Here is a 26,743-nt window from a genome sequence, read left to right on the forward strand (position 1 = left end):
CCCTTTCAACAAATGGGAAGCTTTGTTGGTATGTGTAGCACTTATGGGGTATGGACAGAGTCATGGCTTTGTCATTCACAGAATACTAGATTTATGGCATCTTAAAAATATCCAGCTCTGAATAGTCTTATGTAAATTAGGCTATTAAATATATTTTCCTATTATCTGCTTTAGCATGTGATTCAAATTCTCTTTTCCAAAAGTGCCAAAAAGTGGACTTCAGTGGACATCATGTTTATTTATTCATTTACATTTTAAACCTATTTTGTGCATTGTATTAATATTTTCCATCATCAAAAGAAGTGCATTGCAGTCAATTACTGGATTATCAGTGTATTCTTTTCATTTTTTAAGATCATAAGCTCCTTACAGAATGTTTCTTGTTTTGAAGAAATCAGGAATACACTGACCAAGAAATGCCCTTTCAACAAATGGGAAGCTTTCTTGGTATGTGTAGCACTTATGGGGTATGGACAGAGTCATGGCTTTGTCATTCACAGAATACTAGATTTATGGCATCTTAAAAATATCCAACTCTAAATAGTCTTATGTAAATTAAGCTATTAAATATATTTTCCTATTATCTGCTTTAACATTTGATTCAAATTCTCTTTTCCAAAAGTGCCAAAAAGTGGACTTCGGTGGACATCATGTTTATTTATTCATTTACATTTTAAACCTATTTTGTGCATTGTATTAATATTTTCCATCATCAAAAGAAGTGCATTGCAGTCAATTACTGGATTATCAGTGTATTCTTTTCATTTTTTAAGATCATAAGCTCCTTACAGAATGTTTCTTGTTTTGAAGAAATCAGGAATACACTGACCAAGAAATGCCCTTTCAACAAATGGGAAGCTTTCTTGGTATGTGTAGCACTTATGGGGTATGGACAGAGTCATGGCTTTGTCATTCACAGAATACTAGATTTATGGCATCTTAAAAATATCCAACTCTGAATAGTCTTATGTAAATTAGGCTATTAAATATATTTTCCTATTATCTGCTTTAACATTTGATTCAAATTCTCTTTTCCAAAAGTGCCAAAAAGTGGACTTCAGTGGACATCATGTTTATTTATTCATTTACATTTTAAACCTATTTTGTGCATTGTATTAATATTTTCCATCATCAAAAGAAGTGCATTGCAGTCAATTACTGGATTAACAGTGTATTCTTTTCATTTTTTAAGATCATAAGCTCCTTAGAGAATGTTTCTTGTTTTGAAGAAATCAGGAATACACTGACCAAGAAATGCCCTTTCAACAAATGGGAAGCTTTCTTGGTATGTGTAGCACTTATGGGGTATGGACAGAGTCATGGCTTTGTCATTCACAGAATACTAGATTTATGGCATCTTAAAAATATCCAACTCTAAATAGTCTTATGTAAATTAGGCTATTAAATATATTTTCCTATTATCTGCTTTAACATTTGATTCAAATTCTCTTTTCCAAAAGTGCCAAAAAGTGGACTTCAGTGGACATCATGTTTATTTATTCATTTGCATTTTTAACCTAATTTGTGCATTGTATTAATATTTTCCATCATCAAAAGAAGTGCATTGCAGTCAATTAATGGATTAACAGTGTAGAGCATTGAAATCATACAATCAGGTGTTGTGGCTTACAGATTTGACTAACAAATGCCCTTTTGAAAACCAGGAAGCGTTGGTGGTATAGTGGTGAGCATAGCTGCCTTCCAAGCAGTTGATCCGGGTTCGATTCCCGGCCAACGCATAGTTTGTATTCAATTTTTAAGATCATAAACTCCTTAGAGAATTATTCTTGTTTTGAAGGAATTAGGAATACACTGATCAAGAAATGCAGTTTCAAAAAAAGGGAAGCTTTGTTGGTATGTGTAGCACTGGCCAACGCATGATTTTTCTTGTGCATTCTTTTCATTTTTTAAGATCATAAGCTCCTTAGAGAATGTTTCTTGTTTTGAAGAAATCAGGAATACACTGACCAAGAAATGCCCTTTCAACAAATGGGAAGCTTTGTTGGTATGTGTAGCACTTATGGGATATGGACAGAGTCATGGCTTTGTCATTCACAGAATACTAGATTTATGGCATCTTAAAAATATCCAGCTCTGAATAGTCTTATGTAAATTAGGCTATTAAATATATTTTCCTATTATCTGCTTTAGCATGTGATTCAAATTCTCTTTTCCAAAAGTGCCAAAAAGTGGACTTCAGTGGACATCATGTTTATTTATTCATTTACATTTTAAACCTATTTTGTGCATTGTATTAATATTTTCCATCATCAAAAGAAGTGCATTGCAGTCAATTACTGGATTATCAGTGTATTCTTTTCATTTTTTAAGATCATAAGCTCCTTACAGAATGTTTCTTGTTTTGAAGAAATCAGGAATACACTGACCAAGAAATGCCCTTTCAACAAATGGGAAGCTTTCTTGGTATGTGTAGCACTTATGGGGTATGGACAGAGTCATGGCTTTGTCATTCACAGAATACTAGATTTATGGCATCTTAAAAATATCCAACTCTGAATAGTCTTATGTAAATTAGGCTATTAAATATATTTTCCTATTATCTGCTTTAACATTTGATTCAAATTCTCTTTTCCAAAAGTGCCAAAAAGTGGACTTCAGTGGACATCATGTTTATTTATTCATTTACATTTTAAACCTATTTTGTGCATTGTATTAATATTTTCCATCATCAAAAGAAGTGCATTGCAGTCAATTACTGGATTAACAGTGTATTCTTTTCATTTTTTAAGATCATAAGCTCCTTAGAGAATGTTTCTTGTTTTGAAGAAATCAGGAATACACTGACCAAGAAATGCCCTTTCAACAAATGGGAAGCTTTCTTGGTATGTGTAGCACTTATGGGGTATGGACAGAGTCATGGCTTTGTCATTCACAGAATACTAGATTTATGGCATCTTAAAAATATCCAACTCTAAATAGTCTTATGTAAATTAGGCTATTAAATATATTTTCCTATTATCTGCTTTAACATTTGATTCAAATTCTCTTTTCCAAAAGTGCCAAAAAGTGGACTTCAGTGGACATCATGTTTATTTATTCATTTGCATTTTTAACCTAATTTGTGCATTGTATTAATATTTTCCATCATCAAAAGAAGTGCATTGCAGTCAATTAATGGATTAACAGTGTAGAGCATTGAAATCATACAATCAGGTGTTGTGGCTTACAGATTTGACTAACAAATGCCCTTTTGAAAACCAGGAAGCGTTGGTGGTATAGTGGTGAGCATAGCTGCCTTCCAAGCAGTTGACCCGGGATCGATTCCCGGCCAACGCATAGTTTGTATTCAATTTTTAAGATCATAAACTCCTTAGAGAATTATTCTTGTTTTGAAGGAATTAGGAATACACTGACCAAGAAATGCCCTTTCAAAAAACGGGAAGCTTTGTTGGTATGTGTCGCACTGGCCAAAGCATGATTTTTCTTGTTTATTCTTTTCATTTTTTAAGATCATAAGCTCCTTAGAGAATGTTTCTTGTTTTGAAGAAATCAGGAATACACTGACCAAGAAATGCCCTTTCAACAAATGGGAAGCTTTGTTGGTATGTGTAGCACTTATGGGGTATGGACAGAGTCATGGCTTTGTCATTCACAGAATACTAGATTTATGGCATCTTAAAAATATCCAGCTCTGAATAGTCTTATGTAAATTAGGCTATTAAATATATTTTCCTATTATCTGCTTTAGCATGTGATTCAAATTCTCTTTTCCAAAAGTGCCAAAAAGTGGACTTCAGTGGACATCATGTTTATTTATTCATTTACATTTTAAACCTATTTTGTGCATTGTATTAATATTTTCCATCATCAAAAGAAGTGCATTGCAGTCAATTACTGGATTATCAGTGTATTCTTTTCATTTTTTAAGATCATAAGCTCCTTACAGAATGTTTCTTGTTTTGAAGAAATCAGGAATACACTGACCAAGAAATGCCCTTTCAACAAATGGGAAGCTTTCTTGGTATGTGTAGCACTTATGGGGTATGGACAGAGTCATGGCTTTGTCATTCACAGAATACTAGATTTATGGCATCTTAAAAATATCCAACTCTAAATAGTCTTATGTAAATTAAGCTATTAAATATATTTTCCTATTATCTGCTTTAACATTTGATTCAAATTCTCTTTTCCAAAAGTGCCAAAAAGTGGACTTCGGTGGACATCATGTTTATTTATTCATTTACATTTTAAACCTATTTTGTGCATTGTATTAATATTTTCCATCATCAAAAGAAGTGCATTGCAGTCAATTACTGGATTATCAGTGTATTCTTTTCATTTTTTAAGATCATAAGCTCCTTACAGAATGTTTCTTGTTTTGAAGAAATCAGGAATACACTGACCAAGAAATGCCCTTTCAACAAATGGGAAGCTTTCTTGGTATGTGTAGCACTTATGGGGTATGGACAGAGTCATGGCTTTGTCATTCACAGAATACTAGATTTATGGCATCTTAAAAATATCCAACTCTGAATAGTCTTATGTAAATTAGGCTATTAAATATATTTTCCTATTATCTGCTTTAACATTTGATTCAAATTCTCTTTTCCAAAAGTGCCAAAAAGTGGACTTCAGTGGACATCATGTTTATTTATTCATTTACATTTTAAACCTATTTTGTGCATTGTATTAATATTTTCCATCATCAAAAGAAGTGCATTGCAGTCAATTACTGGATTAACAGTGTATTCTTTTCATTTTTTAAGATCATAAGCTCCTTAGAGAATGTTTCTTGTTTTGAAGAAATCAGGAATACACTGACCAAGAAATGCCCTTTCAACAAATGGGAAGCTTTCTTGGTATGTGTAGCACTTATGGGGTATGGACAGAGTCATGGCTTTGTCATTCACAGAATACTAGATTTATGGCATCTTAAAAATATCCAACTCTAAATAGTCTTATGTAAATTAGGCTATTAAATATATTTTCCTATTATCTGCTTTAACATTTGATTCAAATTCTCTTTTCCAAAAGTGCCAAAAAGTGGACTTCAGTGGACATCATGTTTATTTATTCATTTGCATTTTTAACCTAATTTGTGCATTGTATTAATATTTTCCATCATCAAAAGAAGTGCATTGCAGTCAATTAATGGATTAACAGTGTAGAGCATTGAAATCATACAATCAGGTGTTGTGGCTTACAGATTTGACTAACAAATGCCCTTTTGAAAACCAGGAAGCGTTGGTGGTATAGTGGTGAGCATAGCTGCCTTCCAAGCAGTTGACCCGGGATCGATTCCCGGCCAACGCATAGTTTGTATTCAATTTTTAAGATCATAAACTCCTTAGAGAATTATTCTTGTTTTGAAGGAATTAGGAATACACTGACCAAGAAATGCCCTTTCAAAAAACGGGAAGCTTTGTTGGTATGTGTCGCACTGGCCAAAGCATGATTTTTCTTGTTTATTCTTTTCATTTTTTAAGATCATAAGCTCCTTAGAGAATGTTTCTTGTTTTGAAGAAATCAGGAATACACTGACCAAGAAATGCCCTTTCAACAAATGGGAAGCTTTGTTGGTATGTGTAGCACTTATGGGGTATGGACAGAGTCATGGCTTTGTCATTCACAGAATACTAGATTTATGGCATCTTAAAAATATCCAGCTCTGAATAGTCTTATGTAAATTAGGCTATTAAATATATTTTCCTATTATCTGCTTTAGCATGTGATTCAAATTCTCTTTTCCAAAAGTGCCAAAAAGTGGACTTCAGTGGACATCATGTTTATTTATTCATTTACATTTTAAACCTATTTTGTGCATTGTATTAATATTTTCCATCATCAAAAGAAGTGCATTGCAGTCAATTACTGGATTATCAGTGTATTCTTTTCATTTTTTAAGATCATAAGCTCCTTACAGAATGTTTCTTGTTTTGAAGAAATCAGGAATACACTGACCAAGAAATGCCCTTTCAACAAATGGGAAGCTTTCTTGGTATGTGTAGCACTTATGGGGTATGGACAGAGTCATGGCTTTGTCATTCACAGAATACTAGATTTATGGCATCTTAAAAATATCCAACTCTAAATAGTCTTATGTAAATTAAGCTATTAAATATATTTTCCTATTATCTGCTTTAACATTTGATTCAAATTCTCTTTTCCAAAAGTGCCAAAAAGTGGACTTCGGTGGACATCATGTTTATTTATTCATTTACATTTTAAACCTATTTTGTGCATTGTATTAATATTTTCCATCATCAAAAGAAGTGCATTGCAGTCAATTACTGGATTATCAGTGTATTCTTTTCATTTTTTAAGATCATAAGCTCCTTACAGAATGTTTCTTGTTTTGAAGAAATCAGGAATACACTGACCAAGAAATGCCCTTTCAACAAATGGGAAGCTTTCTTGGTATGTGTAGCACTTATGGGGTATGGACAGAGTCATGGCTTTGTCATTCACAGAATACTAGATTTATGGCATCTTAAAAATATCCAACTCTGAATAGTCTTATGTAAATTAGGCTATTAAATATATTTTCCTATTATCTGCTTTAACATTTGATTCAAATTCTCTTTTCCAAAAGTGCCAAAAAGTGGACTTCAGTGGACATCATGTTTATTTATTCATTTACATTTTAAACCTATTTTGTGCATTGTATTAATATTTTCCATCATCAAAAGAAGTGCATTGCAGTCAATTACTGGATTAACAGTGTATTCTTTTCATTTTTTAAGATCATAAGCTCCTTAGAGAATGTTTCTTGTTTTGAAGAAATCAGGAATACACTGACCAAGAAATGCCCTTTCAACAAATGGGAAGCTTTCTTGGTATGTGTAGCACTTATGGGGTATGGACAGAGTCATGGCTTTGTCATTCACAGAATACTAGATTTATGGCATCTTAAAAATATCCAACTCTGAATAGTCTTATGTAAATTAGGCTATTAAATATATTTTCCTATTATCTGCTTTAACATTTGATTCAAATTCTCTTTTCCAAAAGTGCCAAAAAGTGGACTTCAGTGTACATCATGTTTATTTATTCATTTGCATTTTTAACCTAATTTGTGCATTGTATTAATATTTTCCATCATCAAAAGAAGTGCATTGCAGTCAATTAATGGATTAACAGTGTAGAGCATTGAAATCATACAATCAGGTGTTGTGGCTTACAGATTTGACTAACAAATGCCCTTTTGAAAACCAGGAAGCGTTGGTGGTATAGTGGTGAGCATATCTGCCTTCCAAGCAGTTGACCCGGCTTCGATTCCCGGCCAACGCATAGTTTGTATTCAATTTTTAAGATCATAAACTCCTTAGAGAATTATTCTTGTTTTGAAGGAATTAGGAATACACTGACCAAGAAATGCCCTTTCAAAAAACGGGAAGCTTTGTTGGTATGTGTCGCACTGGCCAAAGCATGATTTTTCTTGTTTATTCTTTTCATTTTTTAAGATCATAAGCTCCTTAGAGAATGTTTCTTGTTTTGAAGAAATCAGGAATACACTGACCAAGAAATGCCCTTTCAACAAATGGGAAGCTTTGTTGGTATGTGTAGCACTTATGGGATATGGACAGAGTCATGGCTTTGTCATTCACAGAATACTAGATTTATGGCATCTTAAAAATATCCAGCTCTGAATAGTCTTATGTAAATTAGGCTATTAAATATATTTTCCTATTATCTGCTTTAGCATGTGATTCAAATTCTCTTTTCCAAAAGTGCCAAAAAGTGGACTTCAGTGGACATCATGTTTATTTATTCATTTACATTTTAAACCTATTTTGTGCATTGTATTAATATTTTCCATCATCAAAAGAAGTGCATTGCAGTCAATTACTGGATTATCAGTGTATTCTTTTCATTTTTTAAGATCATAAGTTCCTTACAGAATGTTTCTTGTTTTGAAGAAATCAGGAATACACTGACCAAGAAATGCCCTTTCAACAAATGGGAAGCTTTGTTGGTATGTGTCGCACTGGCCAAAGCATGATTTTTCTTGTGTATTCTTTTCATTTTTTAAGATCATAAGCTCCTTAGAGAATGTTTCTTGTTTTGAAGAAATCAGGAATACACTGACCAAGAAATGCCCTTTCAACAAATGGGAAGCTTTGTTGGTATGTGTAGCACTTATGGGATATGGACAGAGTCATGGCTTTGTCATTCACAGAATACTAGATTTATGGCATCTTAAAAATATCCAGCTCTGAATAGTCTTATGTAAATTAGGCTATTAAATATATTTTCCTATTATCTGCTTTAGCATGTGATTCAAATTCTCTTTTCCAAAAGTGCCAAAAAGTGGACTTCAGTGGACATCATGTTTATTTATTCATTTACATTTTAAACCTATTTTGTGCATTGTATTAATATTTTCCATCATCAAAAGAAGTGCATTGCAGTCAATTACTGGATTATCAGTGTATTCTTTTCATTTTTTAAGATCATAAGTTCCTTACAGAATGTTTCTTGTTTTGAAGAAATCAGGAATACACTGACCAAGAAATGCCCTTTCAACAAATGGGAAGCTTTCTTGGTATGTGTAGCACTTATGGGGTATGGACAGAGTCATGGCTTTGTCATTCACAGAATACTAGATTTATGGCATCTTAAAAATATCCAACTCTGAATAGTCTTATGTAAATTAGGCTATTAAATATATTTTCCTATTATCTGCTTTAACATTTGATTCAAATTCTCTTTTCCAAAAGTGCCAAAAAGTGGACTTCAGTGGACATCATGTTTATTTATTCATTTACATTTTAAACCTATTTTGTGCATTGTATTAATATTTTCCATCATCAAAAGAAGTGCATTGCAGTCAATTACTGGATTAACAGTGTATTCTTTTCATTTTTTAAGATCATAAGCTCCTTAGAGAATGTTTCTTGTTTTGAAGAAATCAGGAATACACTGACCAAGAAATGCCCTTTCAACAAATGGGAAGCTTTCTTGGTATGTGTAGCACTTATGGGGTATGGACAGAGTCATGGCTTTGTCATTCACAGAATACTAGATTTATGGCATCTTAAAAATATCCAACTCTAAATAGTCTTATGTAAATTAGGCTATTAAATATATTTTCCTATTATCTGCTTTAACATTTGATTCAAATTCTCTTTTCCAAAAGTGCCAAAAAGTGGACTTCAGTGGACATCATGTTTATTTATTCATTTGCATTTTTAACCTAATTTGTGCATTGTATTAATATTTTCCATCATCAAAAGAAGTGCATTGCAGTCAATTAATGGATTAACAGTGTAGAGCATTGAAATCATACAATCAGGTGTTGTGGCTTACAGATTTGACTAACAAATGCCCTTTTGAAAACCAGGAAGCGTTGGTGGTATAGTGGTGAGCATAGCTGTTTTCCAAGCAGTTGACCCGGGTTCGATTCCCGGCCAACGCATAGTTTGTATTCAATTTTTAAGATCATAAACTCCTTAGAGAATTATTCTTGTTTTGAAGGAATTAGGAATACACTGATCAAGAAATGCCCTTTCAAAAAAAGGGAAGCTTTGTTGGTATGTGTAGCACTGGCCAACGCATGATTTTTCTTGTGCATTCTTTTCATTTTTTAAGATCATAAGCTCCTTAGAGAATGTTTCTTGTTTTGAAGAAATCAGGAATACACTGACCAAGAAATGCCCTTTCAACAAATGGGAAGCTTTGTTGGTATGTGTAGCACTTATGGGATATGGACAGAGTCATGGCTTTGTCATTCACAGAATACTAGATTTATGGCATCTTAAAAATATCCAGCTCTGAATAGTCTTATGTAAATTAGGCTATTAAATATATTTTCCTATTATCTGCTTTAGCATGTGATTCAAATTCTCTTTTCCAAAAGTGCCAAAAAGTGGACTTCAGTGGACATCATGTTTATTTATTCATTTACATTTTAAACCTATTTTGTGCATTGTATTAATATTTTCCATCATCAAAAGAAGTGCATTGCAGTCAATTACTGGATTATCAGTGTATTCTTTTCATTTTTTAAGATCATAAGCTCCTTACAGAATGTTTCTTATTTTGAAGAAATCAGGAATACACTGACCAAGAAATGCCCTTTCAACAAATGGGAAGCTTTCTTGGTATGTGTAGCACTTATGGGGTATGGACAGAGTCATGGCTTTGTCATTCACAGAATACTAGATTTATGGCATCTTAAAAATATCCAACTCTGAATAGTCTTATGTAAATTAGGCTATTAAATATATTTTCCTATTATCTGCTTTAACATTTGATTCAAATTCTCTTTTCCAAAAGTGCCAAAAAGTGGACTTCAGTGGACATCATGTTTATTTATTCATTTACATTTTAAACCTATTTTGTGCATTGTATTAATATTTTCCATCATCAAAAGAAGTGCATTGCAGTCAATTACTGGATTAACAGTGTATTCTTTTCATTTTTTAAGATCATAAGCTCCTTAGAGAATGTTTCTTGTTTTGAAGAAATCAGGAATACACTGACCAAGAAATGCCCTTTCAACAAATGGGAAGCTTTCTTGGTATGTGTAGCACTTATGGGGTATGGACAGAGTCATGGCTTTGTCATTCACAGAATACTAGATTTATGGCATCTTAAAAATATCCAACTCTAAAAAGTCTTATGTAAATTAGGCTATTAAATATATTTTCCTATTATCTGCTTTAACATTTGATTCAAATTCTCTTTTCCAAAAGTGCCAAAAAGTGGACTTCAGTGGACATCATGTTTATTTATTCATTTGCATTTTTAACCTAATTTGTGCATTGTATTAATATTTTCCATCATCAAAAGAAGTGCATTGCAGTCAATTAATGGATTAACAGTGTAGAGCATTGAAATCATACAATCAGGTGTTGTGGCTTACAGATTTGACTAACAAATGCCCTTTTGAAAACCAGGAAGCGTTGGTGGTATAGTGGTGAGCATAGCTGCCTTCCAAGCAGTTGACCCGGGTTCGATTCCCGGCCAACGCATAGTTTGTATTCAATTTTTAAGATCATAAACTCCTTAGAGAATTATTCTTGTTTTGAAGGAATTAGGAATACACTGATCAAGAAATGCCCTTTCAAAAAAAGGGAAGCTTTGTTGGTATGTGTAGCACTGGCCAACACATGATTTTTCTTGTGCATTCTTTTCATTTTTTAAGATCATAAGCTCCTTAGAGAATGTTTCTTGTTTTGAAGAAATCAGGAATACACTGACCAAGAAATGCCCTTTCAACAAATGGGAATCTTTGTTGGTATGTGTAGCACTTATGGGATATGGACAGAGTCATGGCTTTGTCATTCACAGAATACTAGATTTATGGCATCTTAAAAATATCCAGCTCTGAATAGTCTTATGTAAATTAGGCTATTAAATATATTTTACTATTATCTGCTTTAGCATGTGATTCAAATTCTCTTTTCCAAAAGTGCCAAAAAGTGGACTTCAGTGGACATCATGTTTATTTATTCATTTACATTTTAAACCTATTTTGTGCATTGTATTAATATTTTCCATCATCAAAAGAAGTGCATTGCAGTCAATTACTGGATTATCAGTGTATTCTTTTCATTTTTTAAGATCATAAGCTCCTTACAGAATGTTTCTTATTTTGAAGAAATCAGGAATACACTGACCAAGAAATGCCCTTTCAACAAATGGGAAGCTTTCTTGGTATGTGTAGCACTTATGGGGTATGGACAGAGTCATGGCTTTGTCATTCACAGAATACTAGATTTATGGCATCTTAAAAATATCCAACTCTGAATAGTCTTATGTAAATTAGGCTATTAAAAATATTTTCCTATTATCTGCTTTAACATTTGATTCAAATTCTCTTTTCCAAAAGTGCCAAAAAGTGGACTTCAGTGGACATCATGTTTATTTATTCATTTACATTTTAAACCTATTTTGTGCATTGTATTAATATTTTCCATCATCAAAAGAAGTGCATTGCAGTCAATTACTGGATTAACAGTGTATTCTTTTCATTTTTTAAGATCATAAGCTCCTTAGAGAATGTTTCTTGTTTTGAAGAAATCAGGAATACACTGACCAAGAAATGCCCTTTCAACAAATGGGAAGCTTTCTTGGTATGTGTAGCACTTATGGGGTATGGACAGAGTCATGGCTTTGTCATTCACAGAATACTAGATTTATGGCATCTTAAAAATATCCAACTCTAAATAGTCTTATGTAAATTAGGCTATTAAATATATTTTCCTATTATCTGCTTTAACATTTGATTCAAATTCTCTTTTCCAAAAGTGCCAAAAAGTGGACTTCAGTGGACATCATGTTTATTTATTCATTTGCATTTTTAACCTAATTTGTGCATTGTATTAATATTTTCCATCATCAAAAGAAGTGCATTGCAGTCAATTAATGGATTAACAGTGTAGAGCATTGAAATCATACAATCAGGTGTTGTGGCTTACAGATTTGACTAACAAATGCCCTTTTGAAAACCAGGAAGCGTTGGTGGTATAGTGGTGAGCATAGCTGCCTTCCAAGCAGTTGACCCGGGTTCGATTCCCGGCCAACGCATAGTTTGTATTCAATTTTTAAGATCATAAACTCCTTAGAGAATTATTCTTGTTTTGAAGGAATTAGGAATACACTGATCAAGAAATGCCCTTTCAAAAAAAGGGAAGCTTTGTTGGTATGTGTAGCACTGGCCAACGCATGATTTTTCTTGTGCATTCTTTTCATTTTTTAAGATCATAAGCTCCTTAGAGAATGTTTCTTGTTTTGAAGAAATCAGGAATACACTGACCAAGAAATGCCCTTTCAACAAATGGGAAGCTTTGTTGGTATGTGTAGCACTTATGGGATATGGACAGAGTCATGGCTTTGTCATTCACAGAATACTAGATTTATGGCATCTTAAAAATATCCAGCTCTGAATAGTCTTATGTAAATTAGGCTATTAAATATATTTTCCTATTATCTGCTTTAGCATGTGATTCAAATTCTCTTTTCCAAAAGTGCCAAAAAGTGGACTTCAGTGGACATCATGTTTATTTATTCATTTACATTTTAAACCTATTTTGTGCATTGTATTAATATTTTCCATCATCAAAAGAAGTGCATTGCAGTCAATTACTGGATTATCAGTGTATTCTTTTCATTTTTTAAGATCATAAGCTCCTTACAGAATGTTTCTTATTTTGAAGAAATCAGGAATACACTGACCAAGAAATGCCCTTTCAACAAATGGGAAGCTTTCTTGGTATGTGTAGCACTTATGGGGTATGGACAGAGTCATGGCTTTGTCATTCACAGAATACTAGATTTATGGCATCTTAAAAATATCCAACTCTGAATAGTCTTATGTAAATTAGGCTATTAAATATATTTTCCTATTATCTGCTTTAACATTTGATTCAAATTCTCTTTTCCAAAAGTGCCAAAAAGTGGACTTCAGTGGACATCATGTTTATTTATTCATTTACATTTTAAACCTATTTTGTGCATTGTATTAATATTTTCCATCATCAAAAGAAGTGCATTGCAGTCAATTACTGGATTAACAGTGTATTCTTTTCATTTTTTAAGATCATAAGCTCCTTAGAGAATGTTTCTTGTTTTGAAGAAATCAGGAATACACTGACCAAGAAATGCCCTTTCAACAAATGGGAAGCTTTCTTGGTATGTGTAGCACTTATGGGGTATGGACAGAGTCATGGCTTTGTCATTCACAGAATACTAGATTTATGGCATCTTAAAAATATCCAACTCTAAATAGTCTTATGTAAATTAGGCTATTAAATATATTTTCCTATTATCTGCTTTAACATTTGATTCAAATTCTCTTTTCCAAAAGTGCCAAAAAGTGGACTTCAGTGGACATCATGTTTATTTATTCATTTGCATTTTTAACCTAATTTGTGCATTGTATTAATATTTTCCATCATCAAAAGAAGTGCATTGCAGTCAATTACTGGATTATCAGTGTATTCTTTTCATTTTTTAAGATCATAAGCTCCTTACAGAATGTTTCTTATTTTGAAGAAATCAGGAATACACTGACCAAGAAATGCCCTTTCAACAAATGGGAAGCTTTCTTGGTATGTGTAGCACTTATGGGGTATGGACAGAGTCATGGCTTTGTCATTCACAGAATACTAGATTTATGGCATCTTAAAAATATCCAACTCTGAATAGTCTTATGTAAATTAGGCTATTAAATATATTTTCCTATTATCTGCTTTAACATTTGATTCAAATTCTCTTTTCCAAAAGTGCCAAAAAGTGGACTTCAGTGGACATCATGTTTATTTATTCATTTACATTTTAAACCTATTTTGTGCATTGTATTAATATTTTCCATCATCAAAAGAAGTGCATTGCAGTCAATTACTGGATTAACAGTGTATTCTTTTCATTTTTTAAGATCATAAGCTCCTTAGAGAATGTTTCTTGTTTTGAAGAAATCAGGAATACACTGACCAAGAAATGCCCTTTCAACAAATGGGAAGCTTTCTTGGTATGTGTAGCACTTATGGGGTATGGACAGAGTCATGGCTTTGTCATTCACAGAATACTAGATTTATGGCATCTTAAAAATATCCAACTCTAAATAGTCTTATGTAAATTAGGCTATTAAATATATTTTCCTATTATCTGCTTTAACATTTGATTCAAATTCTCTTTTCCAAAAGTGCCAAAAAGTGGACTTCAGTGGACATCATGTTTATTTATTCATTTGCATTTTTAACCTAATTTGTGCATTGTATTAATATTTTCCATCATCAAAAGAAGTGCATTGCAGTCAATTAATGGATTAACAGTGTAGAGCATTGAAATCATACAATCAGGTGTTGTGGCTTACAGATTTGACTAACAAATGCCCTTTTGAAAACCAGGAAGCGTTGGTGGTATAGTGGTGAGCATAGCTGCCTTCCAAGCAGTTGACCCGGGTTCGATTCCCGGCCAACACATAGTTTGTATTCAATTTTTAAGATCATAAACTCCTTAGAGAATTATTCTTGTTTTGAAGGAATTAGGAATACACTGACCAAGAAATGCCCTTTCAAAAAACGGGAAGCTTTGTTGGTATGTGTCGCACTGGCCAAAGCATGATTTTTCTTGTTTATTCTTTTCATTTTTTAAGATCATAAGCTCCTTAGAGAATGTTTCTTGTTTTGAAGAAATCAGGAATACACTGACCAAGAAATGCCCTTTCAACAAATGGGAAGCTTTGTTGGTATGTGTAGCACTTATGGGGTATGGACAGAGTCATGGCTTTGTCATTCACAGAATACTAGATTTATGGCATCTTAAAAATATCCAGCTCTGAATAGTCTTATGTAAATTAGGCTATTAAATATATTTTCCTATTATCTGCTTTAGCATGTGATTCAAATTCTCTTTTCCAAAAGTGCCAAAAAGTGGACTTCAGTGGACATCATGTTTATTTATTCATTTACATTTTAAACCTATTTTGTGCATTGTATTAATATTTTCCATCATCAAAAGAAGTGCATTGCAGTCAATTACTGGATTATCAGTGTATTCTTTTCATTTTTTAAGATCATAAGCTCCTTACAGAATGTTTCTTGTTTTGAAGAAATCAGGAATACACTGACCAAGAAATGCCCTTTCAACAAATGGGAAGCTTTCTTGGTATGTGTAGCACTTATGGGGTATGGACAGAGTCATGGCTTTGTCATTCACAGAATACTAGATTTATGGCATCTTAAAAATATCCAACTCTGAATAGTCTTATGTAAATTAGGCTATTAAATATATTTTCCTATTATCTGCTTTAACATTTGATTCAAATTCTCTTTTCCAAAAGTGCCAAAAAGTGGACTTCAGTGGACATCATGTTTATTTATTCATTTACATTTTAAACCTATTTTGTGCATTGTATTAATATTTTCCATCATCAAAAGAAGTGCATTGCAGTCAATTACTGGATTAACAGTGTATTCTTTTCATTTTTTAAGATCATAAGCTCCTTACAGAATGTTTCTTGTTTTGAAGAAATCAGGAATACACTGACCAAGAAATGCCCTTTCAACAAATGGGAAGCTTTCTTGGTATGTGTAGCACTTATGGGGTATGGACAGAGTCATGGCTTTGTCATTCACAGAATACTAGATTTATGGCATCTTAAAAATATCCAACTCTAAATAGTCTTATGTAAATTAGGCTATTAAATATATTTTCCTATTATCTGCTTTAACATTTGATTCAAATTTTCTTTTCCAAAAGTGCCAAAAAGTGGACTTCAGTGGACATCATGTTTATTTATTCATTTGCATTTTTAACCTAATTTGTGCATTGTATTAATATTTTCCATCATCAAAAGAAGTGCATTGCAGTCAATTAATGGATTAACAGTGTAGAGCATTGAAATCATACAATCAGGTGTTGTGGCTTACAGATTTGACTAACAAATGCCCTTTTGAAAACCAGGAAGCGTTGGTGGTATAGTGGTGAGCATAGCTGCCTTCCAAGCAGTTGACCCGGGTTCGATTCCCGGCCAACGCATAGTTTGTATTCAATTTTTAAGATCATAAACTCCTTAGAGAATTATTCTTGTTTTGAAGGAATTAGGAATACACTGATCAAGAAATGCCCTTTCAAAAAAAGGGAAGCTTTGTTGGTATGTGTAGCACTGGCCAAAGCATGATTTCTTGTGCATTCTTTTCATTTTTTAAGATCATAAGCTCCTTAGAGAATGTTTCTTGTTTTGAAGAAATCAGGAATACACTGACCAAGAAATGCCCTTTCAACAAATGGGAAGCTTTGTTGGTATGTGTAGCACTTATGGGATATGGACAGAGTCATGGCTTTGTCATTCACAGAATACTAGATTTATGGCATCTTAAAAATATCCAGCTCTGAATAGTCTTATGTAAATTAGGCTATTAAATATATTTTCCTATTATCTGCTTTAGCATGTGATTCAAATTCTCTTTTCCAAAAGTGCCAAAAAGTGGACTTCAGTGGACATCATGTTTATTTATTCATTTACATTTTAAACCTATTTTGTGCATTGTATTAATATTTTCCATCATCAAAAGAAGTGCATTGCAGTCAATTACTGGATTATCAGTGTATTCTTTTCATTTTTTAAGATCATAAGCTCCTTAGAGAATGTTTCTTGTTTTGAAGAAATCAGGAATACACTGACCAAGAAATGCCCTTTCAACAAATGGGAAGCTTTCTTGCTATGTGTAGCACTTATGGGGTATGGACAGAGTCATGGCTTTGTCATTCACAGAATACTAGATTTATGGCATCTTAAAAATATCCAACTCTAAATAGTCTTATGTAAATTAGGCTATTAAATATATTTTCCTATTATCTGCTTTAACATTTGATTCAAATTCTCTTTTCCAAAAGTGCCAAAAAGTGGACTTCAGTGGACATCATGTTTATTTATTCATTTGCATTTTTAACCTAATTTGTGCATTGTATTAATATTTTCCATCATCAAAAGAAGTGCATTGCAGTCAATTAATGGATTAACAGTGTAGAGCATTGAAATCATACAATCAGGTGTTGTGGCTTACAGATTTGACTAACAAATGCCCTTTTGAAAACCAGGAAGCGTTGGTGGTATAGTGGTGAGCATAGCTGCCTTCCAAGCAGTTGATCCGGGTTCGATTCCCGGCCAACGCATAGTTTGTATTCAATTTTTAAGATCATAAACTCCTTAGAGAATTATTCTTGTTTTGAAGGAATTAGGAATACACTGATCAAGAAATGCCCTTTCAAAAAAAGGGAAGCTTTGTTGGTATGTGTAGCACTGGCCAACGCATGATTTTTCTTGTGCATTCTTTTCATTTTTTAAGATCATAAGCTCCTTAGAGAATGTTTCTTGTTTTGAAGAAATCAGGAATACACTGACCAAGAAATGCCCTTTCAACAAATGGGAAGCTTTGTTGGTATGTGTAGCACTTATGGGATATGGACAGAGTCATGGCTTTGTCATTCACAGAATACTAGATTTATGGCATCTTAAAAATATCCAGCTCTGAATAGTCTTATGTAAATTAGGCTATTAAATATATTTTCCTATTATCTGCTTTAGCATGTGATTCAAATTCTCTTTTCCAAAAGTGCCAAAAAGTGGACTTCAGTGGACATCATGTTTATTTATTCATTTACATTTTAAACCTATTTTGTGCATTGTATTAATATTTTCCATCATCAAAAGAAGTGCATTGCAGTCAATTACTGGATTATCAGTGTATTCTTTTCATTTTTTAAGATCATAAGCTCCTTACAGAATGTTTCTTGTTTTGAAGAAATCAGGAATACCCTGACCAAGAAATGCCCTTTCAACAAATGGGAAGCTTTCTTGGTATGTGTAGCACTTATGGGGTATGGACAGAGTCATGGCTTTGTCATTCACAGAATACTAGATTTATGGCATCTTAAAAATATCCAACTCTGAATAGTCTTATGTAAATTAGGCTATTAAATATATTTTCCTATTATCTGCTTTAACATTTGATTCAAATTCTCTTTTCCAAAAGTGCCAAAAAGTGGACTTCAGTGGACATCATGTTTATTTATTCATTTACATTTTAAACCTATTTTGTGCATTGTATTAATATTTTCCATCATCAAAAGAAGTGCATTGCAGTCAATTACTGGATTAACAGTGTATTCTTTTCATTTTTTAAGATCATAAGCTCCTTAGAGAATGTTTCTTGTTTTGAAGAAATCAGGAATACACTGACCAAGAAATGCCCTTTCAACAAATGGGAAGCTTTCTTGGTATGTGTAGCACTTATGGGGTATGGACAGAGTCATGGCTTTGTCATTCACAGAATACTAGATTTATGGCATCTTAAAAATATCCAACTCTAAATAGTCTTATGTAAATTAGGCTATTAAATATATTTTCCTATTATCTGCTTTAACATTTGATTCAAATTCTCTTTTCCAAAAGTGCCAAAAAGTGGACTTCAGTGGACATCATGTTTATTTATTCATTTGCATTTTTAACCTAATTTGTGCATTGTATTAATATTTTCCATCATCAAAAGAAGTGCATTGCAGTCAATTAATGGATTAACAGTGTAGAGCATTGAAATCATACAATCAGGTGTTGTGGCTTACAGATTTGACTAACAAATGCCCTTTTGAAAACCAGGAAGCGTTGGTGGTATAGTGGTGAGCATAGCTGCCTTCCAAGCAGTTGACCCGGGATCGATTCCCGGCCAACGCATAGTTTGTATTCAATTTTTAAGATCATAAACTCCTTAGAGAATTATTCTTGTTTTGAAGGAATTAGGAATACACTGACCAAGAAATGCCCTTTCAAAAAACGGGAAGCTTTGTTGGTATGTGTCGCACTGGCCAAAGCATGATTTTTCTTGTTTATTCTTTTCATTTTTTAAGATCATAAGCTCCTTAGAGAATGTTTCTTGTTTTGAAGAAATCAGGAATACACTGACCAAGAAATGCCCTTTCAACAAATGGGAAGCTTTGTTGGTATGTGTAGCACTTATGGGATATGGACAGAGTCATGGCTTTGTCATTCACAGAATACTAGATTTATGGCATCTTAAAAATATCCAGCTCTGAATAGTCTTATGTAAATTAGGCTATTAAATATATTTTCCTATTATCTGCTTTAGCATGTGATTCAAATTCTCTTTTCCAAAAGTGCCAAAAAGTGGACTTCAGTGGACATCATGTTTATTTATTCATTTACATTTTAAACCTATTTTGTGCATTGTATTAATATTTTCCATCATCAAAAGAAGTGCATTGCAGTCAATTACTGGATTAACAGTGTATTCTTTTCATTTTTTAAGATCATAAGCTCCTTAGAGAATGTTTCTTGTTTTGAAGAAATCAGGAATACACTGACCAAGAAATGCCCTTTCAACAAATGGGAAGCTTTCTTGGTATGTGTAGCACTTATGGGGTATGGACAGAGTCATGGCTTTGTCATTCACAGAATACTAGATTTATGGCATCTTAAAAATATCCAACTCTGAATAGTCTTATGTAAATTAGGCTATTAAATATATTTTCCTATTATCTGCTTTAACATTTGATTCAAATTCTCTTTTCCAAAAGTGCCAAAAAGTGGACTTCAGTGGACATCATGTTTATTTATTCATTTACATTTTAAACCTATTTTGTGCATTGTATTAATATTTTCCATCATCAAAAGAAGTGCATTGCAGTCAATTACTGGATTAACAGTGTATTCTTTTCATTTTTTAAGATCATAAGCTCCTTAGAGAATGTTTCTTGTTTTGAAGAAATCAGGAATACACTGACCAAGAAATGCCCTTTCAACAAATGGGAAGCTTTGTTGGTATGTGTAGCACTTATGGGATATGGACAGAGTCATGGCTTTGTCATTCACAGAATACTAGATTTATGGCATCTTAAAAATATCCAGCTCTGAATAGTCTTATGTAAATTAGGCTATTAAATATATTTTCCTATTATCTGCTTTAGCATGTGATTCAAATTCTCTTTTCCAAAAGTGCCAAAAAGTGGACTTCAGTGGACATCATGTTTATTTATTCATTTACATTTTAAACCTATTTTGTGCATTGTATTAATATTTTCCATCATCAAAAGAAGTGCATTGCAGTCAATTACTGGATTATCAGTGTATTCTTTTCATTTTTTAAGATCATAAGCTCCTTACAGAATGTTTCTTGTTTTGAAGAAATCAGGAATACACTGACCAAGAAATGCCCTTTCAACAAATGGGAAGCTTTCTTGGTATGTGTAGCACTTATGGGGTATGGACAGAGTCATGGCTTTGTCATTCACAGAATACTAGATTTATGGCATCTTAAAAATATCCAACTCTGAATAGTCTTATGTAAATTAGGCTATTAAATATATTTTCCTATTATCTGCTTTAACATTTGATTCAAATTCTCTTTTCCAAAAGTGCCAAAAAGTGGACTTCAGTGGACATCATGTTTATTTATTCATTTACATTTTAAACCTATTTTGTGCATTGTATTAATATTTTCCATCATCAAAAGAAGTGCATTGCAGTCAATTACTGGATTAACAGTGTATTCTTTTCATTTTTTAAGATCATAAGCTCCTTAGAGAATGTTTCTTGTTTTGAAGAAATCAGGAATACACTGACCAAGAAATGCCCTTTCAACAAATGGGAAGCTTTCTTGGTATGTGTAGCACTTATGGGGTATGGACAGAGTCATGGCTTTGTCATTCACAGAATACTAGATTTATGGCATCTTAAAAATATCCAACTCTAAATAGTCTTATGTAAATTAGGCTATTAAATATATTTTCCTATTATCTGCTTTAACATTTGATTCAAATTCTCTTTTCCAAAAGTGCCAAAAAGTGGACTTCAGTGGACATCATGTTTATTTATTCATTTGCATTTTTAACCTAATTTGTGCATTGTATTAATATTTTCCATCATCAAAAGAAGTGCATTGCAGTCAATTAATGGATTAACAGTGTAGAGCATTGAAATCATACAATCAGGTGTTGTGGCTTACAGATTTGACTAACAAATGCCCTTTTGAAAACCAGGAAGCGTTGGTGGTATAGTGGTGAGCATAGCTGCCTTCCAAGCAGTTGACCTGGGTTCGATTCCCGGCCAACGCATAGTTTGTATTCAATTTTTAAGATCATAAACTCCTTAGAGAATTATTCTTGTTTTGAAGGAATTAGGAATACACTGATCAAGAAATGCCCTTTCAAAAAAAGGGAAGCTTTGTTGGTATGTGTAGCACTGGCCAACGCATGATTTTTCTTGTGCATTCTTTTCATTTTTTAAGATCATAAGCTCCTTAGAGAATGTTTCTTGTTTTGAAGAAATCAGGAATACACTGACCAAGAAATGCCCTTTCAACAAATGGGAAGCTTTGTTGGTATGTGTAGCACTTATGGGATATGGACAGAGTCATGGCTTTGTCATTCACAGAATACTAGATTTATGGCATCTTAAAAATATCCAGCTCTGAATAGTCTTATGTAAATTAGGCTATTAAATATATTTTCCTATTATCTGCTTTAGCATGTGATTCAAATTCTCTTTTCCAAAAGTGCCAAAAAGTGGACTTCAGTGGACATCATGTTTATTTATTCATTTACATTTTAAACCTATTTTGTGCATTGTATTAATATTTTCCATCATCAAAAGAAGTGCATTGCAGTCAATTACTGGATTAACAGTGTATTCTTTTCATTTTTTAAGATCATATGCTCCTTAGAGAATGTTTCTTGTTTTGAAGAAATCAGGAATACACTGACCAAGAAATGCCCTTTCAACAAATGGGAAGCTTTCTTGGTATGTGTAGCACTTATGGGGTATGGACAGAGTCATGGCTTTGTCATTCACAGAATACTAGATTTATGGCATCTTAAAAATATCCAACTCTGAATAGTCTTATGTAAATTAGGCTATTAAATATATTTTCCTATTATCTGCTTTAACATTTGATTCAAATTCTCTTTTCCAAAAGTGCCAAAAAGTGGACTTCAGTGGACATCATGTTTATTTATTCATTTACATTTTAAACCTATTTTGTGCATTGTATTAATATTTTCCATCATCAAAAGAAGTGCATTGCAGTCAATTACTGGATTAACAGTGTATTCTTTTCATTTTTTAAGATCATAAGCTCCTTAGAGAATGTTTCTTGTTTTGAAGAAATCAGGAATACACTGACCAAGAAATGCCCTTTCAACAAATGGGAAGCTTTGTTGGTATGTGTAGCACTTATGGGATATGGACAGAGTCATGGCTTTGTCATTCACAGAATACTAGATTTATGGCATCTTAAAAATATCCAGCTCTGAATAGTCTTATGTAAATTAGGCTATTAAATATATTTTCCTATTATCTGCTTTAGCATGTGATTCAAATTCTCTTTTCCAAAAGTGCCAAAAAGTGGACTTCAGTGGACATCATGTTTATTTATTCATTTACATTTTAAACCTATTTTGTGCATTGTATTAATATTTTCCATCATCAAAAGAAGTGCATTGCAGTCAATTACTGGATTATCAGTGTATTCTTTTCATTTTTTAAGATCATAAGCTCCTTACAGAATGTTTCTTGTTTTGAAGAAATCAGGAATACACTGACCAAGAAATGCCCTTTCAACAAATGGGAAGCTTTCTTGGTATGTGTAGCACTTATGGGGTATGGACAGAGTCATGGCTTTGTCATTCACAGAATACTAGATTTATGGCATCTTAAAAATATCCAACTCTGAATAGTCTTATGTAAATTAGGCTATTAAATATATTTTCCTATTATCTGCTTTAACATTTGATTCAAATTCTCTTTTCCAAAAGTGCCAAAAAGTGGACTTCAGTGGACATCATGTTTATTTATTCATTTACATTTTAAACCTATTTTGTGCATTGTATTAATATTTTCCATCATCAAAAGAAGTGCATTGCAGTCAATTACTGGATTAACAGTGTATTCTTTTCATTTTTTAAGATCATAAGCTCCTTAGAGAATGTTTCTTGTTTTGAAGAAATCAGGAATACACTGACCAAGAAATGCCCTTTCAACAAATGGGAAGCTTTCTTGGTATGTGTAGCACTTATGGGGTATGGACAGAGTCATGGCTTTGTCATTCACAGAATACTAGATTTATGGCATCTTAAAAATATCCAACTCTAAATAGTCTTATGTAAATTAGGCTATTAAATATATTTTCCTATTATCTGCTTTAACATTTGATTCAAATTCTCTTTTCCAAAAGTGCCAAAAAGTGGACTTCAGTGGACATCATGTTTATTTATTCATTTGCATTTTTAACCTAATTTGTGCATTGTATTAATATTTTCCATCATCAAAAGAAGTGCATTGCAGTCAATTAATGGATTAACAGTGTAGAGCATTGAAATCATACAATCAGGTGTTGTGGCTTACAGATTTGACTAACAAATGCCCTTTTGAAAACCAGGAAGCGTTGGTGGTATAGTGGTGAGCATAGCTGCCTTCCAAGCAGTTGACCCGGGTTCGATTCCCGGCCAACGCATAGTTTGTATTCAATTTTTAAGATCATAAACTCCTTAGAGAATTATTCTTGTTTTGAAGGAATAAGGAATACACTGACCAAGAAATGCCCTTTCAAAAAACGGGAAGCTTTGTTGGTATGTGTCGCACTGGCCAAAGCATGATTTTTCTTGTTTATTCTTTTCATTTTTTAAGATCATAAGCTCCTTAGAGAATGTTTCTTGTTTTGAAGAAATCAGGAATACACTGACCAAGAAATGCCCTTTCAACAAATGGGAAGCTTTGTTGGTATGTGTAGCACTTATGGGATATGGACAGAGTCATGGCTTTGTCATTCACAGAATACTAGATTTATGGCATCTTAAAAATATCCAGCTCTGAATAGTCTTATGTAAATTAGGCTATTAAATATATTTTCCTATTATCTGCTTTAGCATGTGATTCAAATTCTCTTTTCCAAAAGTGCCAAAAAGTGGACTTCAGTGGACATCATGTTTATTTATTCATTTGCATTTTTAACCTATTTTGTGCATTGTATTAATATTTTCCATCATCAAAAGAAGTGCATTGCAGTCAATTACTGGATTATCAGTGTATTCTTTTCATTTTTTAAGATCATAAGTTCCTTACAGAATGTTTCTTGTTTTGAAGAAATCAGGAATACACTGACCAAGAAATGCCCTTTCAACAAATGGGAAGCTTTGTTGGTATGTGTCGCACTGGCCAAAGCATGATTTTTCTTGTGTATTCTTTTCATTTTTTAAGATCATAAGCTCCTTAGAGAATGTTTCTTGTTTTGAAGAAATCAGGAATACACTGACCAAGAAATGCCCTTTCAACAAATGGGAAGCTTTCTTGGTATGTGTAGCACTTATGGGGAATGGACAGAGTCATGGCTTTGTCATTCACAGAATACTAGATTTATGGCATCTTAAAAATATCCAACTCTGAATAGTCTTATGTAAATTAGGCTATTAAATATATTTTCCTATTATCTGCTTTAACATTTGATTCAAATTCTCTTTTCCAAAAGTGCCAAAAAGTGGACTTCAGTGTACATCATGTTTATTTATTCATTTGCATTTTTAACCTAATTTGTGCATTGTATTAATATTTTCCATCATCAAAAGAAGTGCATTGCAGTCAATTAATGGATTAACAGTGTAGAGCATTGAAATCATACAATCAGGTGTTGTGGCTTACAGATTTGACTAACAAATGCCCTTTTGAAAACCAGGAAGCGTTGGTGGTATAGTGGTGAGCATATCTGCCTTCCAAGCAGTTGACCCGGGTTCGATTCCCGGCCAACGCATAGTTTGTATTCAATTTTTAAGATCATAAACTCCTTAGAGAATTATTCTTGTTTTGAAGGAATTAGGAATACACTGACCAAGAAATGCCCTTTCAAGAAACGGGAAGCTTTGTTGGTATGTGTCGCACTGGCCAAAGCATGATTTTTCTTGTTTATTCTTTTCATTTTTTAAGATCATAAGCTCCTTAGAGAATGTTTCTTGTTTTGAAGAAATCAGGAATACACTGACCAAGAAATGCCCTTTCAACAAATGGGAAGCTTTGTTGGTATGTGTAGCACTTATGGGATATGGACAGAGTCATGGCTTTGTCATTCACAGAATACTAGATTTATGGCATCTTAAAAATATCCAGCTCTGAATAGTCTTATGTAAATTAGGCTATTAAATATATTTTCCTATTATCTGCTTTAGCATGTGATTCAAATTCTCTTTTCCAAAAGTGCCAAAAAGTGGACTTCAGTGGACATCATGTTTATTTATTCATTTGCATTTTTAACCTATTTTGTGCATTGTATTAATATTTTCCATCATCAAAAGAAGTGCATTGCAGTCAATTACTGGATTATCAGTGTATTCTTTTCATTTTTTAAGATCATAAGTTCCTTACAGAATGTTTCTTGTTTTGAAGAAATCAGGAATACACTGACCAAGAAATGCCCTTTCAACAAATGGGAAGCTTTGTTGGTATGTGTCGCACTGGCCAAAGCATGATTTTTCTTGTGTATTCTTTTCATTTTTTAAGATCATAAGCTCCTTAGAGAATGTTTCTTGTTTTGAAGAAATCAGGAATACACTGACCAAGAAATGCCCTTTCAACAAATGGGAAGCTTTCTTGGTATGTGTAGCACTTATGGGGTATGGACAGAGTCATGGCTTTGTCATTCACAGAATACTAGATTTATGGCATCTTAAAAATATCCAACTCTGAATAGTCTTATGTAAATTAGGCTATTAAATATATTTTCCTATTATCTGCTTTAACATTTGATTCAAATTCTCTTTTCCAAAAGTGCCAAAAAGTGGACTTCAGTGTACATCATGTTTATTTATTCATTTGCATTTTTAACCTAATTTGTGCATTGTATTAATATTTTCCATCATCAAAAGAAGTGCATTGTAGTCAATTAATGGATTAACAGTGTAGAGCATTGAAATCATACAATCAGGTGTTGTGGCTTACAGATTTGACTAACAAATGCCCTTTTGAAAACCAGGAAGCGTTGGTGGTATAGTGGTGAGCATATCTGCCTTCCAAGCAGTTGACCCGGCTTCGATTCCCGGCCAACGCATAGTTTGTATTCAATTTTTAAGATCATAAACTCCTTAGAGAATTATTCTTGTTTTGAAGGAATTAGGAATACACTGACCAAGAAATGCCCTTTCAAAAAACGGGAAGCTTTGTTGGTATGTGTCGCACTGGCCAAAGCATGATTTTTCTTGTTTATTCTTTTCATTTTTTAAGATCATAAGCTCCTTAGAGAATGTTTCTTGTTTTGAAGAAATCAGGAATACACTG

The 26,743-nt window shown here is 32.9% G+C and overlaps 13 non-coding genes across 13 annotated transcripts; all 13 read left to right on the top strand.

Moving 5' to 3' along the window:
- The first annotated feature begins 1,667 nt into the window (after positions 1–1,667).
- On the top strand, positions 1,668–1,739 carry TRNAG-UCC (transfer RNA glycine (anticodon UCC)). The gene has a single exon. It is a non-coding gene; the product is annotated as a tRNA-Gly (tRNA).
- Positions 1,740–3,225: 1,486 nt separating this feature from the next.
- On the top strand, positions 3,226–3,297 carry TRNAG-UCC (transfer RNA glycine (anticodon UCC)). The gene has a single exon. It is a non-coding gene; the product is annotated as a tRNA-Gly (tRNA).
- A 1,905-nt stretch (positions 3,298–5,202) lies between these two features.
- Positions 5,203–5,274, top strand: TRNAG-UCC (transfer RNA glycine (anticodon UCC)). Its single transcript has one exon. It is a non-coding gene; the product is annotated as a tRNA-Gly (tRNA).
- A 4,033-nt stretch (positions 5,275–9,307) lies between these two features.
- On the top strand, positions 9,308–9,379 carry TRNAG-UCC (transfer RNA glycine (anticodon UCC)). The gene has a single exon. It is a non-coding gene; the product is annotated as a tRNA-Gly (tRNA).
- Positions 9,380–10,865: 1,486 nt separating this feature from the next.
- On the top strand, positions 10,866–10,937 carry TRNAG-UCC (transfer RNA glycine (anticodon UCC)). The gene has a single exon. It is a non-coding gene; the product is annotated as a tRNA-Gly (tRNA).
- Positions 10,938–12,423: 1,486 nt separating this feature from the next.
- On the top strand, positions 12,424–12,495 carry TRNAG-UCC (transfer RNA glycine (anticodon UCC)). The gene has a single exon. It is a non-coding gene; the product is annotated as a tRNA-Gly (tRNA).
- A 2,324-nt stretch (positions 12,496–14,819) lies between these two features.
- On the top strand, positions 14,820–14,891 carry TRNAG-UCC (transfer RNA glycine (anticodon UCC)). The gene has a single exon. It is a non-coding gene; the product is annotated as a tRNA-Gly (tRNA).
- Positions 14,892–16,377: 1,486 nt separating this feature from the next.
- Positions 16,378–16,449, top strand: TRNAG-UCC (transfer RNA glycine (anticodon UCC)). The gene has a single exon. It is a non-coding gene; the product is annotated as a tRNA-Gly (tRNA).
- A 1,065-nt stretch (positions 16,450–17,514) lies between these two features.
- On the top strand, positions 17,515–17,586 carry TRNAG-UCC (transfer RNA glycine (anticodon UCC)). The gene has a single exon. It is a non-coding gene; the product is annotated as a tRNA-Gly (tRNA).
- Positions 17,587–19,072: 1,486 nt separating this feature from the next.
- Positions 19,073–19,144, top strand: TRNAG-UCC (transfer RNA glycine (anticodon UCC)). Its single transcript has one exon. It is a non-coding gene; the product is annotated as a tRNA-Gly (tRNA).
- A 2,324-nt stretch (positions 19,145–21,468) lies between these two features.
- TRNAG-UCC (transfer RNA glycine (anticodon UCC)) lies at positions 21,469–21,540 on the top strand. Its single transcript has one exon. It is a non-coding gene; the product is annotated as a tRNA-Gly (tRNA).
- Positions 21,541–23,864: 2,324 nt separating this feature from the next.
- Positions 23,865–23,936, top strand: TRNAG-UCC (transfer RNA glycine (anticodon UCC)). Its single transcript has one exon. It is a non-coding gene; the product is annotated as a tRNA-Gly (tRNA).
- Positions 23,937–25,154: 1,218 nt separating this feature from the next.
- On the top strand, positions 25,155–25,226 carry TRNAG-UCC (transfer RNA glycine (anticodon UCC)). Its single transcript has one exon. It is a non-coding gene; the product is annotated as a tRNA-Gly (tRNA).
- Positions 25,227–26,743: the final 1,517 nt, after the last annotated feature.

Source organism: Taudactylus pleione, unplaced genomic scaffold, assembly GCF_031769625.1.
Source record: "Taudactylus pleione unplaced genomic scaffold, aTauple2 ptg000467l, whole genome shotgun sequence".
Taxonomy (NCBI): domain Eukaryota; kingdom Metazoa; phylum Chordata; class Amphibia; order Anura; family Myobatrachidae; genus Taudactylus; species Taudactylus pleione.